General features: G+C 44.4%; 1 protein-coding gene across 4 annotated transcripts in view; it reads left to right on the top strand.

Annotated features, from left to right (window-relative positions):
• The window catches only part of SGMS1 (sphingomyelin synthase 1), a 179,565-nt gene that overhangs the window by 17,587 nt on the left and 143,409 nt on the right, over window positions 1-18,569 (top strand). Inside the window, exon 1 of one of the 4 annotated variants that reach the window (XM_032883012.1) lies at window positions 16,544-16,562. The exons of the other annotated variants lie outside the window; for them this stretch is intronic. The gene's annotated coding sequence lies outside the window, so the exon portion shown is untranslated. Of the gene's footprint in view, window positions 1-16,543; window positions 16,563-18,569 lie in introns of those variants that run through there. 4 annotated transcript variants of the gene reach the window in all.

Here is an 18,569-nt window from a genome sequence, read left to right as displayed (position 1 = left end):
GTTTGAATATCACATAATTTTTGTTCTTTACTAGTGAGTGTACACAGTAGACACCTGGCTCTCCATCTGACACATCGTTCAGATTTGGGGATGAAATTATAACACCTTGTGCTTCCTCTAAGCTAATTGCTAGCTTTTCTGGAAGGGTCCATTGGCCTTTGATGCCTCCTTTATACTTTCTGGGGAAAGATGTGGAGGCTAGGCTCAAAACTCCCTGAAAGAGAAATCTGAGAGGAGCACGGGGTAAAACGCTTCTGTTAGAGATGTTGATGGATCCCTGGGTCGCTACCTAGCCAGCAGTTTGAAAGTACTGATAGTTCAGAAATGTTTTCCTAAATTGTTAGGGCTTTTTGGGAATCAATCAACTGCTATTCCTTGTGAAACGGGAAATCTGCAGAATCTGTGCTCTGGAAGTGGAAGCAGTGTTTGGAATAGTTCTGAGTGTAGCTGTTGGAGGCCGAACCCCCCTCCCCGCCCCCCGTCATCCACTGGTTGTGTAACCCTGCACAAGTTATGCAACCCCTTCCTCTAAAATGGGCATCACCAAAATTGTATTATGACTTGAGGGGTTAGGAGAAGACAAATATTCATTATTGTTAACATTTATAAGTTAACCTAATTGATGTTCTTGCTAAGTGGAATTTGAGGGTGGAACGGTCTTAAAGAGAGCTGAGTGTTAGGGTGTATCATTGGTCCAATCCGGTGTTCCCCACACTTGCCTGAGCATAAGAATCTCCTCAGGGTGCTTGTTAAAAGTAGAGATTCTCAGGCACCACCCAGGCTTGCTGAATCAGGTCTCCAGAGGAGGGGCCTGAGAATCTCGCTAGGTGGGCAGGGCGGTGACATACCAGGACTTTGCGAGCCTGTCCTTGGTTGCAAAATTCTGCCTGGTGGATACCAGATACATGTTTATGCTTGTCAGATTGTGTCCCAGTTTTTAGACAGGAAATACGGTCAGTGTTCATATAGGCCATCTCATTCAGAATCTTCCTTAATCAGAGCAGATAGAACATGCTTCTGGGTTCCCAGGAACATGGGAGGATGTGTAGTTACAAACAGCTTGGTGTTGGTGTGACTTAGCTTTCTTGGCCTTCGTTCTTTCTGTTTGTAAAGCCTGTACGATCTTGATAACTTGCATTAAATATAAAGAGCAACAGTCAGTGTATCCTGACAGCTGTCTGTCCTCCCGAGTCTCTGCGGCCTCAGCCACGCCGGGTTGTCAGGATGACAGTGACTGGGAACAGTAAATACACAGGGAGCTGAACCCCAGGCTTTGTTCGTCCGTGGCCAGGCCAGCAGCTTTGTTCTTTCCTCCTCTGAGGTCTGGGAACCAGGAAGGAACGTTTCACTTGACTGCTCTTAGGACAGCATGTTCTTAATCAACTGTTCTGGAAAAACAGCGTTTTGTTGTTTTCACACAAGCCCGCAAGTTCATTTCCCCTCTCTGCCCAGGCAGTAGCTAATCATTTCCCTCTCAGTGACAAAGGCAGATGAGCGTCTGAGACTTTACGCAGAGGGCCGAGCCTTCTGCAGACCTTACAAGGGAGTTCACTCCTCCTCCGGAAGGAGTACAGGGCTCTCACTTTTCAGCGAGGTGGCCCCCCCCCCCCCAGCTGGGGGGTTGGGGGTGGTGGTTCTCTCACAGGATTCTAGGACGATTTGAGAATTTTCCGACAGCTATGTCTGGGCCATGGTTTCGTGCTGATCTTTTAGTTCACCTTATTTTACATTGGACGTAACGATCCATTTGCGTTATTGTGGCAGAAATTGATTTGTGCTGAGAATCTTAATTGGATGATAAGTTCATTTTCACCACTGCGACAAATCAACCCCCCTTTTGGGAGCTGTTAAGATCGCAAAGTTAATGCATATTTATAAATTTGCACATTTTTACTTCCTTAAAAAAGAAGCTTGTGAGATCTTGAGGGCATCTCCCTAAATACTTTGAAAGTTAAGGATTTGGAGATTGAAAGACAGGTATTTCTTCTTTCTTTACCCCTTCCCCCTTGTTCTCAGGTGACAAAGTTTTGTATCCACACAGTATTAAGTAATAGAATCCTAAAACTTCAGTGAATTAAAAAACAACTCATCAGAAAAATGTGAAATGTGGGCATCTGTTTGTTGCTCTGTGGACAAGCCTGAAGGATGGAGCCTTCCAGATAGAAAGGGCCGGAGGTGGTCCGTGAGCAGTGTTTGCTTGCTTGTCTGTCGTGGACGGACGGATAGCAGGAAGCAGGTCCTCAGTGGGGACTCTCCCCTAACCCCCTTGGAGATTGCAGGGTGAGTCTCGGCCTGCGGCTTGCCTTCCTGGCTTATCTTGCTGGCCTGGCTCTCTCTTGATTTTCTTATTTGTAAATCATTTGGGTGTGGAGAGAAGCCAAAGTGGAAATTCAGTCATGTGTCATAAGCAGTAGAGATGATGACGAGTGATTGGTCCTGTTCAGTCACAGCTGCAGGCGGAGGTCTCGTGAAGTAGGTCTGACGTTCTCTACGTCGCACCTGCCGTTCTCAGAAATACAGACAGTGTTTCTGTCCCAAGGGCAAGCCCTCTGCCCGAAGAAGCAAACTTAAGAAAACTCCAAAACCCGGCGCGCCTGGGTGTCTCAGTGGGTTAAAGCCTCTGCCTTGGGCTCAGGTCATGATCCCAGGGTCCTGGGATCGAGCCCCGCATCGGGCTCTCTGCTCAGCGGGAACCTGCTTCCTCCTCTCTTTCTCTGCCTGCCTCTCTGCCTACTTGTGATCTCTCTCTGTCAAATAAATAAATAAAATCTTAAAAAAAAAAAAAAAGAAAACTCCAAAACCCAATTCCTTTCTCCCCTGAGCAAACACATGTACAGCAAAGATGGACAAGGAAGCAAGATGTGCATTTTTAATTTCATTAAGTACCCATACTTAAAATCGTAGGCGTTCTGTAATTATGTCCAATTATCTAAGAAATTAGTCCTAAGATTTTTTTTTTGTTGTTAAGGTTTTAATGATGCCCTGCATTTGAATATTTGGGAATCAATTAACTGCTATTCCTTGTGAAGCGGGAAATCTGCAGAATCTGTGCTCTGGAAGTGGAAGCAGTGTTTGGACACGTTGTCTGACGCCTTTGAAAGTGGGGTTCCTATTTCAGCCTCCTTTGGAAACTTCTGCGGCACCAAACATAGGACAGAGCACCTTACGAGGTTTTAGAAGCAATTGTTGAATTGCACCGAAGCATGACTCAGTCCATCTGCGTGGGTGGAATTAGGCCCTCCTTGCTTGTGGGTGTCCACATATTCATGATGTTTATTTACAGGCTGTTTCAGCTCAAGAAATGCCTGCTAATTTTTCTCCGGCGGTGTGTGAATCATAGAATTATCTCCGCAAATTAATTTCCTTAATTAACCCAGAGAAGAGAGAAAACTCGAACATGTTTCATTAAGTGCTCTGCTTAGGATAATGAAAACAGTGTAACAAAGTACCTTTGTATACAGTACACAGTTTTGTCTAAAAATGATGTATAAAACATGTACCTGTCAGTAGTTGCCACTTAATTTTCAGATAATTTAGAAACCCGTTTTCATTTGTGTTAGGATAGTAGAATTTGTAGGGGCACCTGGGTGGCTCAGTCGGCTAAGTAAGTGTCTGCCTTCAGCTCAGGTCACGATCCTGGGGTCCTGGGATCGAGCCCCGCATAGGGCTCCCTGCTCAGTGGGGAGTCTTCTCCCTCTGCTCCTCTCTCCATGCTGTCGCTTTCTCTCTCTCACAAATAAATAAGTAAAAACCGAAGGAAAAAAAAGGGGGGGGGAATGGAAGAATTTGTAGGCAAGATTCCTTCCATTGGTCCAATCCTCCAACACTAAAGGACCATCTTGGGAGGTGCTGTGACAAGGGAGAGGAGCTCCCCTAGGTGCCAGGAGGGCTGCGGGAATGGGGGCCCAGGCCAGGCACATTTGGGGAAGCGTAGGTGTTCTTGCCAGAGCACAAGTCACAAGAGAGGAAGACAGATGAATGTGGCAAGGCTAGGGTATGCTGTGATGGTCCTGCCTGTCTGCAGAGAAGGCTTGACTTACTCCTTGTGCTTTAAGTGGGAAGTGAGGAGGCCCAGTTTCTGCTGGGGGCGGAGCTCTTCTGCAGGGTTGTGTTGGCAGGAAGGCTGGAGTTCCCCAGCGTACCCCCCCCACCCCACCCCCCAGTGCCTGTCTCTGCTTCATCCCCCTGCAAGTGCTGGTCACCAGGGCACAAAGTGGATCTTTATCTGCTTGCCCACTGCCTGCGTTTTGTCCATCTTCAAGGACAGGGATGTCTGTTTCCCCACCGCCGTGTCCAGTATCACCAGACTGCCTGGCAAGTCACAGGTGCTCAGCAAATATTGATTAACCTGTCAACTGAGGGACCAGAGTCTGAAATCAGAGTATGTCATTGTTCTCCCCACTAATTTAGTGATTGATTTAGAGAGGGAGAAAATAGTATCAGTTCATTGTGGAAACAGGACAACAGTTTAAGCAGGGGGTCAAAGTTGATGTCACCAGTGAGGGCCTGTGGGTGTCACATGGCCCTAGATGTGGTGATCTTAGGTCATACCCCAGCCAAGAGAACATGGCATCAGAAGAGACACAAAGGATACGCTCTGGACACGGTGGGCTGTCCTAGGACCCGTCAGCATCACCCGGGCTGTCTTAGGATTGGTTAAGGAATTCTTCCAAAAAATTCTTCTGTAAATTATACAGAAGAAGACTTACCCATATACCATAGTTACTGAAATTAGAAAGCAACTTAAAGCTTTTAATGCACCAGTGGTTGAGATGGTTTCTGGTTAAACCCAAACTAATCAGCCTAAACAGATACCATCATCAGGGCATCTCTATGTTCCCCACATCTTTGGGTTTGTGGGAGAGAGAGGTTAGTTAGCATGTGCTTACCGTGATGGAGAGCTGCACACAGTGCAGAAACCCAAAGCCAGTAACACGATTACAGTTTTGGAACGTAACCTTACAGGAATGTTTTTCTGTGCATCAGAATTGTAAGGAGTGATTTCAATGTGTTATAATATTAATGGGATCTGAATCAGAATTCCTATGCGATTAAAAGTGTTAATAACTGCAAAGTGCTTAGAAAAACGCCTCGTGCACACATACATATAAGGGGTCTAGAAGTGTCTTCCGTGGTGAATTAGCCCCCTTTCAATTGAATTTTTATTTTTAAATCCATTTCTGTTTGTTTGATTTGCTTAAAGGTGAAGTACATGTATATGCTTCGGTTTCCCAAATATTTTCTGTTTCACTGTGCGTTATTAGAAAATCCACAGAAACAGAACAAACAGCAGTTATTTGGTGGGGGTTTGGGATAAATGATTTCTGTCTTCCCTTCAAGTCCTGTGAATTTATAAGAGATGTCAGATAAAAGGTGCAAAATAGAAGATTCCCGAATAGGCTTGTTTCTTTAATACAGCACTTGATTTAGCCAAAGCCACACATTTGAAAGAGCCATCTGACATGGACTCTTGATTAACTGAGAGAACAGAGAGGAACACTCTTGTCTCACAATGTTCTCTACCTTTCCGCTATAACTAGATTAGATATAACTTAAAATAGGTGACAGTTTCTCGTTACCACTTCAATGACAGCTTTGGGACTTAAAGAGAAAATGTGTAAATTATACAGAAGAAGCTTACTGCATCGTGAGGAAAGGGTATGCAGGCACAAGATGCTACCTATGAGATCCTTTTGTGATTTATGTGCTAGTGGCCTTCCGGTAGTCATGAAACGCTCCCCTCATCCTCGTCACCTGTTCTCCTTTCAGTGCTGGTGAGGTGCTGGGCCCGGGCCAAGTGCATAGTCCGGTTCTGTAATGTAATTCTCCCGACAACTTCTAGAAGTGAGTGTTCCATAGATGAGTATTTTATGAGTTCGATTTCATTAATGAGTAAACTGAAGTTTAGAAAAGGCACTTTACCTGTCTCAGAAGTGGCGCTTTCAGATTGGAATACAGGGTGATTTTGTGTCTAAAGTCTTCTGGTTTTTTGTCTTTTAAATCTTAGCTGCTCTATGAAACTCCCCTCTCAGAATTGCTTCTCAGCATCCTCATGAGAAAACAGGTTTGCTAACATTCTTAACCAACTGCATAAGTGAGACCAAAATTTAATGCAATTAACCAGTTTTAAAGCTTGAAGAATCAAGCATTGCCATAAGGATGGCCACTGTAAACCAACCAGCCCAGAAAATGTGAACGTGATGGAGACTCTGGAGAAATCCCAGAATCTCAGGCCACAGTGATGGGCATGGAAGGGGGTTTGCTCACTCCCCGGGCCTGGGGGCTGGGCTGAGGCGTTGGTTAGTGGACAGTCTGGAGCCCCTGAGGACCCAGAGAACCATGTTATTGCTCTGGTTTCCGTCTGCACGTGGGTGTGACCCATTCATGGGACGTTTCTCCGCCAGCTTCTTCCATGTTAACCTCGGTGGGGGGGGGGGGGGGGTGGGGGGGGGGGGGGGTTGAAACTGACTCATCTCTATGCATTTCGTTTACGTTGTTTGCTACTTTGCACCATCTCCCCAATGTCAAATCTCACAAGGCTGTGAGGATGTTCGAAGAAATGGGTTTAAGGTTGTTTTAGTTGCTTGGTTATAAGTTTCAGCATTTAACCTGGAGTTTGGAAGCTGGGCTTTGCATTTAATCCTCTAGACTATTGATTATCTTTTGGGACGCACCTGGAAACCTCTGAGTGTATTATGCCTCATTAGTCAATGGCATTAGTGTGTCTTTTTTTTTTTTTTTTAAAGGCAGACAAAACACTAGTTTGTAGGTTGGTTTTGAAAGACCATTTGCTAAAATGTCAATATCATGAATGAATAGCCCCTACTTTTTTTTTTTTTTTTTTAAACTAATTGTCCTTGCCTCTGGTGATCAGAGATGGGTGCCGTTGCTGAGCTTTCGAAAGCGTGTCACTGGGCTCTAGCGTGGTGGTCTTGAGCGGCCGTGGAGCAGGAGTGCCACATGCACCTGTTAGCCATTAGCTAACATGCACCTGTTAGCCCTGCACCAGAGCTCACCTGCACCGCGCCTCTGCTCAGCAGAACCCTGCCGCTTTTCAGCCCGAGGTTTATGGATGAGGAGACCCAGGAGGTGCACCTGAATGCTGAATGCATTGGGGCTCAGAGTTCGTAAGTGTAGGGCCAGGATATGAACATGGGCAGTTACTCCAAGCCCCTGTCGTGGTCTCACAGAAAGAACCCTGGGAGGCAGACGGCCATATTTCCAGTTCACCCGCGAGGAGCTCGAGGTTCAGGGTGAAATGACGTAACCATAGGTCATTAAAGGGCACCCAGCTCCTAAGAAACCATGTGGTCTGAAAGCCGGATTCCTCTGTGTTGCTCACTGTAGTTACTTAAGGCGGGACCGCCTGTGTGGGCCTGTCCCACATACTTGAGGCCACTGGGCTTCTCTGGACCCCTCTCACTGGCTGCCACTAGGCACCCCAGTGCCGGTACCACCCAGAACGCCCCCGCATTTCTGATGCCTTCTACTAGACGTCACGTTTACCTTTCTTAATTTTAAACTTGTCTCATACCATTATATTACATTGCCTCCCATGGTAATTTTTTAATCAACAGTAATCAAACTCGACTCTTGCTCATGATTTGGAATAGTTAGAATAATTGGAATAATTGTCAATGCAAAGCATTTCAATACAGAATCAGAGATGAGAGACCTCGTCTCACCTGGCTTCCTGTTTCACAGATTACACACGCACGTGTACACACACACACCGACACACCCACTCACACCCACTCACCCCCACTCACCCCCACTCACCCCCACTCACCCCCACTCACCCAGAGGCATGGAGATGGCAAAGGATACAGTGGCTGCGGGCTGGTCTCCCTCTCTGTGGATGTGTGGACCATTTCTTCTCATTAGCAGTTTGCTTTGGGCCAATGTATTTGGGCAAACTGTAGTGATTTTTGACTCTTCCAATGGAGACGTCTGGAGGGTTGATATGACTGAGTTGAAGTGTACCACGGAATGGCAGCACGGGTTTGTGGTGATTTTGGAAACGTGGCTTTGAACATGGTCTTTTCTTCAAACAGTTGAACAGCACTAATAGCGCTTGTGATGAGACTTGTCCCTTTTACCCCAGCAGATGTTTGTGTCGGCTGCCCCAGAACTTAAGTAGAATAAAAGGCAGGTCAAATTATCTGACATATACTAATCCTGAGGGCTCCCATCAAGATTTTTGGAGAATGAAAAATGGTATTGTTGGAAGACATGCACTTGTTGAGGAAATTTATTGCATCCCTGTCGTGTGGCAGATAGAATTTTAAGTTATGTGGATTCATTGGGCATAGATTTTGGCTGTTGTTTATGGTACTGAAGATTTTTATGCCCTTTCTGTATCCTTAGTAAAATATAATTTTAAAAGACTGCTTGTCTACCTCCCCTTAGGTGACCCGACGACTTTGGTGCTCTGGGTATAGGAACAGGGTTAGAGACGTGTTCTGGTAAACGTACCCTCTCTTCAGCTGCCAATATTGCCCTCCTTCATTTCATCGTATGCCTATAGAATATGAAGTGTGTTTTTTAAGAACACATTTAATGAAGAAGTTGATTCATTATGCAAGGAAGGTCATCATATGATTATATCTTTTTTAAAAAAGCATCCTTAACCTTATAGAGTTGATTTGGCCTCAGATTTGGATCATGTTGAAATTATCAACAAAATGAAAGACACCCTACTGAATGGGAGAAGATACTTGCAAATCATAAGTCCAATTAAGAGTTAGTATCCGAAGTATATAAAGAACTTACACAACTTAATATCAAAAAACAAACAACCTGATTAAAAAATGAGCAGAGGACTTGAATAGACATTCTTTTTCTTCCAAAGACATACAGATGACCTCAGATACATGAAAATATGCTTAAAATCACTTATCCCCAGGGAAATGCAAATGAAAATCACAGTGAGGTGTATCACCCATATACCTGTCAGAGTGGCTGCTACCAAAAAGACAAAAATAACAAGTGTTACTGAGGATGTGGAGAGAAGGGAACCCTCATTACACTGTTGGTGGGGATGTAAATTGGTGCAGCCCCTGGAGGTTCTGTAAAAAATTCAAAATAGAACTATCATATAGTCTAGCAATTCCACTTCTGGTCACTTAGCTGAAGAAAATGAAAACACCGATTTGAAGAGATATCTTTACCCCTGTGTTTACTGTAGCATTATCTACAGTAGCCTAGATACAGAAGCAACCTCAGTGCTCATCAGTAAATGAATGAGTAAATGAGGTTTGGTCTTTGTGTGTATGTGTGTGCATGCCCACTCAGACACACACACTGGGAGTATTACTCAGCTTTAAAAAAAAAAAAAATCTTGCCATTTGCTTCTAACATGGATAGGCCTAGGGAGTATTACACTAAGTGAAGTAAGTCAGACAAAGACACTGTGTAATTTCCCTTATATGTGGAATCTTTTTTTTTTTTTTTAAGATTTTATTTATTTATTTGACAGAGAGAAAGATCACTAGTAGGCAGAGAGAGAGGGGGAAGCAGGCTCCCCGCTGAGCAGAGAGCCCGATGCGGGGCTCGATCCCAGGACCCTAAGACCATGACCTGAGCGGAAGGCAGAGAGGCTTAACCCACTGAGCCACCCAGGCGCCCCTATATGTGGAATCTAAAATATAAAACAACTGAACAAACAAAACAAAATGGAAACAGACTCCTAGATAAAAGAACGCAATTGTTGATGACCAGCAGAGCAGGAGCTGGGGGGTGGGAGAAATAGGTAAAGGGGATTCAGAGGCCAACTTCTAGTTATAAATTAAGTCATGGGATATAATGTACAGTATAGAGAATATACTCAATAATATGGTAATAACTTTGTATGGTAACAGATGGTAACTAGATTTATCATGGGGATCATTTCATAATGTATGAAAATATTGACTCACTATGATATATGCCTGATACTAATAGGATAGTGTATGTCAATTCTACTTCAATTAAAAACAACAGCAAAAAAAAATTGGATTGTGGTTAATCAGTTAAGCCACAGAACCTGAGGAAACTCATAAATCTAGAAATGTCGTCTGGTGAATGATGGGCAGGAATCTGCGGGTGTTGGAGTAAACCTTCTCCAGATGCCCTTACACAAATTTACAGGTGCTGAGGGATATGCATTTCTTACTGACCGTGGGAAAGAAAAGTTGAAACTGTTGATATAGATCTTTCATTACTAGTTCATAAACTGGAGAGGTTGTTTTGAGACCACACAAGTCCCAGTAACAGGAAAATAATTCTCCTCCTCCTTGGATGGTGACTGGGGGTGTGATTTGGGAAAAGTCTATTTGAATCAGTAACTCCCTTTACAGACACTTCAGCTGATTGAAAGCTATTATATGCCTTTTTAACTTTCATGAGGGAAAAACCACTGATTAAAAAGCTTGATATTGGAGAACTCTTAAAAAATAAAACTGACAAAACAACAGATTTAGGGCACCTGTGTCTGTTCATCCTCATTTGCGTACCTATTATTACCCCCGTAGCAATGGCCTGTCATGGATATCAGCGTTCTTGATGACCTTGACTCATGAACATCATGTGAAATTTGATTCTGGGGATTGTTGTTAACAAAAACTAGGAAATAATCTGAGGAGTTTATTTATTTATTTATTTATTGGATTTTATTTATTTGACAGAGATCACAAGTAGGCAGGGAGGCAGGTAGAGAAAGAGAGGAGGAAGCACTCTCCCTGCTGAACAGAGAGCCCCATGTGGGGCTCCGTCCCAGAACCCTGAGATCATGACCCGAGCCAAAGGCAGAGGATTAACCCACTGAGCCACCCAGGCGCCCCGAGGAGTACATTTAAAGAAGGTGTTTAGGATACAATGTGGATGAAAACAGGTTACAAGATAGTACACATGTATGTCCATCATTTGGTAAAACCAACCATGTTTCCGGTATTTATGGCAAACCCAAGTAACTCTTATAAGAAAATAAATGTTATTAGAAGTTGGGGGAAACCTAGTTCTCCATAAAGCAGTGAATTGACTATTTTATAATATCAGGGGGAGGGGCAAAAATGTTGAAGAATATTTTAATAGTTTAGTAACCTGGAAATGGCCACATGTTGTGGCCAGAAAAGTAATTATGAAACTGTCTATATATAGTCCTGAGCTTATAAAATGAATAAACTTATAAAATAAGTACATAAAAAGTTTATATAAAAAGTATACACAGTATGCAAAAGTATACAAGAAATACACAAAAATTATACAGAAGGGTAAACAATTTTCATTTAATCTTATAAAGGCATTAGTGGATCAAAGAGTCCAGTCCTCCTCAAAAGAGATTGGATAGATGTATTTCCAAGTGGTGAGTGCTTCTGATCAAGGGCCAGTTACTGGTTGTTTTTCTTGTCCGTGCATATTTTCATTTTCTAATATTCAAAAAACATATAGGAGCACGCGGGTGGCTCAGTTGGTTAAGTATCTGACTCTTGGTTTCAGCTCAGGTCTGATCTCAGGATCGTGAGATTGAGCCCTGAATGGGGCTCCGCTTAGGTTTCTCTCTCCCTCTCCCTCTGCCCCTTCCTCCAAGCTTGCTCTTGCTCTCTCCCTCTCTTTGTCTCTAAAATAATAAATTTTTTAAAAGATTTATTTATTTATTTATTTGACAGAGCTGGTAAAGAGCACAAGTAGGCAGAGTTGCAGGCAGAGGGAGAGGGAGAAGCAGGTTTCCCGCCAAGCAGGGAACCGAACAATGTGGGACTCGATCCCAGGACTCTGGGATCAATACCTGAGCTGAAGGCAGCTGCCCAACCGACTGAGCCACCCAGGTGCCCCTAAAATAATAAATCTTTAAGAAAAAATAAAACATCTAGTATTTTTTTTTTCAAATAGGGGAAAAGTCGAAAAACTGTAATACACTACAGAGAGATTTTCACTTACTGAAAGAGAAAAAATTCAGCCCAGAAAGTCACGTTTCTTTGATCTGGGCAGCTAAGCCTCATCTTATTGTTTGATAACTGAGCCATTTGAGGATTTTTGTTTTGACCCGGGCCTCCTAAGGGAGGTGATGCTTTGTAGCCTGCGGTCCTTACTACTTCAGTGATGCAGACTTAAGACATCAGGGCAGCTAGTGGTCCTTCAGGGGCTCAGGTTACCGCTGGAGGGTAAGGCCCCTGTGGTCTTTGTTTGTGGCTGGCCTGGATGGATACTTAGCTTATGGCTGGATAGGATAGAAACTCAGTGGAAGAAACTCAAGAGCCAGGCTAAGTGAATCATTTTCACTAGGATATGGATTTCCAAGGTGCAGTCTGTGGAGTTCTGAGAAGCAAGAGGTGGTGCATCCCCACAGCCTTTTCTTGGATAGTCTCTGTGTGCCTTAGCATTTTCAAGGTTCCGAGAAATTCTGGAGCAAAGAGACAGATCATTGCAGCCAGAGAAGGGTTTCTAGTGGAATTCCACTGACATTTAGGAGTGGAGAGCCAGACAGATGGGCCCTGAAGGGATGAGTAGGCACTAAAGAGGAGGAGGAGATTTTTCTGGTCAAGGATGTGCCCGTAAAGATTGGGGAGGGACCTGAAACTTTCAAGTTCTCCATACCTAAGGATGTGGTTTCAAGGGGGCAGTTTTACATGTGCATGAAGCTTGAAATGGTTTCCCAAACACGTGGTAGCCTTGCAAAGTGTGTTTAAATCATATTTTGTAAATTACATAAATAAATTCCTATTTTAAGTCTTAGTAGGAGACTTGCTACTTGCAGGAATCGTTGTGATTTCTACTGTATAAATCCTTAGAGTCATGTAGTTTCATGCATCGGGGTTGTTTACATCAAGAAGCCACTGACTTTTAGTTCATGGGTTTTCTTACAGCATTTAGACGAATGAATGATACAATTAACCTCCTACTCACTGGGTCTATAAAGTGGAATCATTTGGCCCTGTTTTCTGCTTGACGTCTGTAGTTCTTCGTTTAAAGAAGTCATGTCAAGTGATGGGTAGAGAACCCCAGGCTCCTGTTTTGGGGAGTTTGAAGGCTCCGAGAATTAAATAATCATGCCTGCATGCATGTGCCGTGCTTGGCTAATTTTGCTGGATAGGTCTTTTAGCTCAGAAAACTTAAGCACGAGGGCAACAGATTAGAACCAAGATGATTACTTTTTTCTGAGTAAATGGAGTTACCTCACTTTCTAGGTTGTGCATTCTTCCACCTGTCTTCATTGCATAGCTCGGCCTGTTATTTTAGCTGTGTTTTCACACACACACACACACACACAACAAACACACACACACGTGCACCAAACACACACCATCTGCTACATGCATTGACTTGGATTTTGTTTATATTATATCCATTAAGAAGTGGATGCACGATGTACATCTCTGCCTTTGGAATTCAGTGCTTCACATCAGTTGTCACGTACTGGTGTACATAAAGAACTGAGAATGTAACTTGCTTTACTGATGGCATTGACATTGGTATATTACCCCATATCACTGACTCCCAAATAGCATGGACCAGTTACTTCATAGCCTAGTGAGTTATACTGTTACTAGTTTCTGTGAGTACTTTTCTAGATGTTTATTTTCTTTTAGAAAATTTTATTTATTTTTATTTGAGAGAGAAAGAGTGAGAGAGTGGAAAATAGAGAGGGAGAAGGAGATTCCCTGACGTGGGACTCAATCCCAGGACCCTGGGATCATGACCTGAGCTGAAGGAAGACACTTAATGGACTGAGCAACCTAGGTGCCCCCTTTTCTAGATGTTTTTAATGGAATGATGTTTAAAATGGATTGTCACAGCCAAGGAATGGTTTTCAAAAAGCTAAAAATGTATTTCATGTAGATATAAAATGAACATGTAGGTTTTATTTAACTCAATGAGGAAATTAAAGGAAAATCTGAGGAACTGGAAAAAAAAGTCATGATTTTATGGTTAGAAAAAGAACAGTACAAAGTACTGTTTTGGGTTATCTTTTCTCTGAGGCAGAAGTCAAATCTTACTTGCATTGCTGTGGCAGATTATTTGGAACTCTGCCAGTTGCACTGAGTTGTGAAATAGACAGTGGGTCAGAGGTTCCTAGTCCTGTGACTGGGATGGCCCCCAGTGGGCCCTGGTGATGTCTAGCATGCCACTGAAGGGACGTCTAAGAGTTTTCTTTTGTTCCTTTCAAAATCTTGGACATTTTTTTCTGACATCATTCTAAAAATATTTTGAGCAATTTCATTTGTTGAATGCTTACAGTTTTAGACCTTGAGACAAATACCTGTCTAATTTGTTAAAAGCTGCGTGCTGAGATAGGTAGTTAGGGTACGTATTTGGATTCCCAGTGTCTGGTTTTGGTACCATGTCCCCACACCGCTACCCCACCCAAGTGGAATGCTGAAAGTATGGTTAAGATGGTAGCACTATTCCTGATACAAATATTCTCACTAATGACTAAGCAAATACTACTCTCTGTGCTTTTTATAGTTTCTTTAAGGGAGAGGTGGGATTTTGTATCATTGGCTATTTTAAATGAAAAATAGAGTAACTGCAAACAACTGAAAAAGTCCGGTATTCTTTGTATAGATAGAGAAAATGGGACAGCCTGGAAAGTGGCACATTTTGGGAACCTTTATGGAAAAATTTGTTAATTCCAATTAATCGGATGAGAAATCATGTGACGGCCCAGGTGAGAGAGAATGCTTCCCGTCACTGACCCCGGTAGAGCCCTCCTCGGGACAGAGGGGCCTGTTGACTCGCCTGGCACTGGCCGAGGTTAAAGGTCACAGACAGAACTTAGAGACCCTCCCCCCAAGTGGCCTTCCTTTCTAGCTGAGAAACCTGCAGTCCTGACGAGAGAGGAACTTGAACAGGCCTCCATTTCCTTAAGACTTTGGCCTCAGGTTCCTTACCAAGTGATGTGAGCTGTTCGACCTCAAACAAGGTGGTTTTGTCCCACCCAGACGCGTCCATCGCAGGTCCTTCCCCGTAAGTTCAGCGTCCGTGGCCATCATGAGCTCTGCCTGCGGTGATTTGCTAGTGGTGGAAACCAGGGCAGGCTGACCCCGGGTCGGTGTGCACTTCCCACGACACATGTGGCTCAGGGCGCTGGCCCAGACCCCCAGCAGTAGCCCGCTTGGCCTTGTACCCCAGCATCTAACTAGCAACTTCCTTTAGGGTTTTTGGAGTCCAGGTTTCGAGGCAGCCATCTGATTGGCTGGCCCCATTGTTTTAGGTTCCCAGCCAGCCCATGAGTGGCTGCCTTGTGGTCAGGTGTTCCTGCAGGTCCAATCCGCTGCGGCTGTGTATATGGAGCTGCATCACGTGGCCGAGTCCCCGGAAGTCAGAGGGCTGCGCTGACGCCCTGACGCGCGTCCGCCCGCATCTGCTTCGAGTCACGGGGCTGATTCTCGGCCGAGAACTGGAGTTAATAAATTAATCTGCTCCTACACTGGACTAAGTTCGGGATTTCGTTTTAATGCATCTTGTATTCTTACCAGTTAGCTAAATTTTCCTTCTTCCGGGGCCGGGAAAGGGCGGTTCTGTGACCGGCAGTGGTTAGGGCAGCTGGGTTGGCCAGCCCTGCTGGGTTTTTTTTCTCAAGTCCGAACTGCTTCAAAGTGTTTAAAGAGGAAATCGGAACGTTCTCTTTATGCTCAGCTCCTTTAATTTTCATTAAATATGTGTTCTTCTCGGTAGCTAGAAAGAAACAAGTGAGGGGCAGATCAAGGCTTTCCTGGAGTGTCCTCCCACATTGCTCTCCCTGGTGAAGAGGGTGATGCCAGCTGCTACCAGAAGGCAGCCTGGCGGGGTCTGCAGGTGCCCGCGGCCCCTTCCGGTCGTGTAGACTTGACCTGATGCCTGCCCCTGAATCCATCCCTCCTGAGAGACTGCTGAGGTTCTCCTCCAAGCAGGAGAGAGAGAGAAACCGTGCAATTAAACTGTGCTGCTTGTTCGAGATTAGAAAGAAAGCACTAACTTTGTACTTTGGATTTTGTAGTCGGAGATTAAGACTTAATTTACATTTGCTGTTTATGAGTGAGAATGAGAAAAGCTGCAGTGGTCTTTACTATTCTAATAAAGTGTCATCTTAATGGAAAAATGTAATAAAAATAGAAAAGTATAATTAAGTTGATATTGTGCTGTTACTGGTCTCCGTATTATTCTCGTCTAATTACACACCATCGTCCCACTGAGAAGAAATAACTGAATTATAATTACAGAGTTGGGCTGGGGCTGCCAACAGTGAAGCGTGCCCACCGCAGTTTCCTGTCATGTGTCCGTGGTGGGCAGTGGCAGCTGATTTCAGCTTCGTCTCCTGGGGTTGTCCTGTGGGCATCCTCTTCCTCCCCATCGCTCAGGCTGGCCCCCAAGATGAAGCCACCCCAGGAGGAAGTGATAAGGTTTGACAGGACTGGCCCTTCAAATATAAACCTGTAAAGTGGGAGCTGGCCATGCCTTCTGGAATGCTGTGAACTTGAATCTTTTCCTTCCTCAGTTGAAGAAGCCTTGCTTCTTTAACGCTCATTCCTTTTCACCCTTTTGAGCCTTCCGCCCCAGTGTGGTTTTTCTGGAGAGGAAGTCAGCGCTAAGAGACACAGAGCGGGGTGAGTATTGCTCCCCAGAATTAGCAAATAAGGAAAGACTCCCTTATTCTGTCCTCTTTCTCCCCAGTATTCTCCTGCCTGTCGCTGGGTTACTGTCTGCGAAGGTCCTTGGCTTACTGCACTTGGTCTCAACTGAAAGTTAGAGCCACAGCCCAACCCGTGTAATTTTTTTTCCCCTGTATGCTTTACTGTGCAAGTGGGCCCGATCCCATATACAGAAGATCCCCAGAGAGCTCTCAGCTGCTTGAACCATTAGCTCCTCTATGAAAAAGAGACCGTCCAGGCCTATTTTTGGTTCTGTCCTCACGCCACTTGCCATCAAGACATTACCCCATCTCACAGGGGGAAGGCAGGCCGATAACCCTTCATTCAGGATAAACCAGAAGCAATTTGAAACCAGGAAATAGTGAAAGAATCATTAAGTGATTTTTAAATGGAGCAGCAGGCTTGGTCACTTTCATCTGGAAGCCAGAACAGTGTCACTGGTACCCTGCAGACTTGATGGGAACTCTTTCCTTCTTCCTCGCACTGTGACCTTGGCCAGGTTTGCAAGCTTGGACAAGTAACCTGATCCCTCTGGGCCTAGCGGCTGCATCCGATCAGCGGGGGATCCTGAGGCCTCCCTGCTTTGCACAGTTCTCCGGATTAAATGTAAAGGCAGTTAATTGATTTACATATGGTGTCTGAAGGTCCTAGCTATTGACATTATTTCATACTTCTCAGTGAGGGTGCAGAAGGCGCTTTGAGCGACATGCCTTTCGGCGAGCACATCACATGGCGTCTTACCTCCGCTCTTCTTGGATGTTTTCTTGCCTCTCCGTCTTCGAGTAGCAGAATAGAACATTCTTCTTTTGAACCGTGTTCCCTGCTTTTTGAAAATATCTATGATTGAATTAAATATTCATGCAGCTACGGTGTGTCGTTTGAAGGTGGCATTATCATAGGGTCCTCAGTAATTGTCTGGTGGCAGTTTGCCTCTGCATCTGTGACTTCTCCTCACGGACATCATGTTCTTTTGATTTCTCCTGCTGCAGTGGGAAAAGCATACAGAGCATAAAACAACTGAACATGACAGAAATTTACACCTTGCGAAGTGTACGGATTTCTTTTGAAACTTCTCCTTTGAGGCTCAGAAAGATAAGTGGGCCTACTTTACAAACGACAGAACTACTCAACTCTCTGGTAATTCAGAAGACTTTTATGGACCCCGATTGCTTGATCTTTGCCTTTAAATGACTCACGAGCAGGAACCATATAGTATATTCTGTATCTAATTAGCCTGGCCTCTTTTCTGAACATTTTCCTTTGGTTTTCTGGTGTCTCTAGCCCTGCATAGAAGCCATGAAGAAGAACAGCTTTGGAGGTGCCTGGGTGGCTCAGTCAGTTAAGCACATGCCTTTGGTCAGGTCATGATGTCAGGGTCCCGGGATGGAGTCCAGCATTGGGCTCCCTGCCCAGCGGGGAGTCTGCTTCTCCCTCTCCGTCTGTTGCTCCTCCTGCTTGTGCTCTCTCTCCCTCTCAAATCAGTAAAATCTTTAGGAAAAAAAAGGAGGAACTGTTTGGCCTTACCTACTGTTGAGCTTGGCCTGTCACCCTTACCCACTTGGAGACTCCGCTTCCTTATCTGTCTGCAGGCTTCAGAGCGGTTGGAAGATCAGAGGAGTTGATGGATCTGTCCTTTAGTCTTGCTTTTAGCCCAAACTCGTCTGGTTATTACCTGTATTTTCATAGCTGTTTTTTTTTGTACCTATAGAAAGGAGTTCAATCTCCGTCCTCCCTTCCCTTATCTAACCACCAGTGAGACATGCATCTGTTTATATCATAGCTTCTGTATCCTACAGTCTCAAGATGCTGCAGGTCGACCTCAAACAACCATCCAGTCAGCCAAAACAGTTTCCTCTGATGTGTCAGCATCTTTCTGAGACAGTATCTCCTTGTTATCAGCGATGACTTGCTTCTCTCTTCCCAGAGCATTTTATTTTGGTCCGGATACAGGGGTTTGTGGAT

This window comes from Lontra canadensis, unplaced genomic scaffold (assembly GCF_010015895.1).
Source record: "Lontra canadensis isolate GAN:19392208 unplaced genomic scaffold, GSC_riverotter_1.0 scaffold85, whole genome shotgun sequence".
NCBI lineage: Eukaryota > Metazoa > Chordata > Mammalia > Carnivora > Mustelidae > Lontra > Lontra canadensis.
Note: the sequence above shows the minus strand (reverse complement) of the source record. Positions and strands in the feature narration are given on the sequence as shown.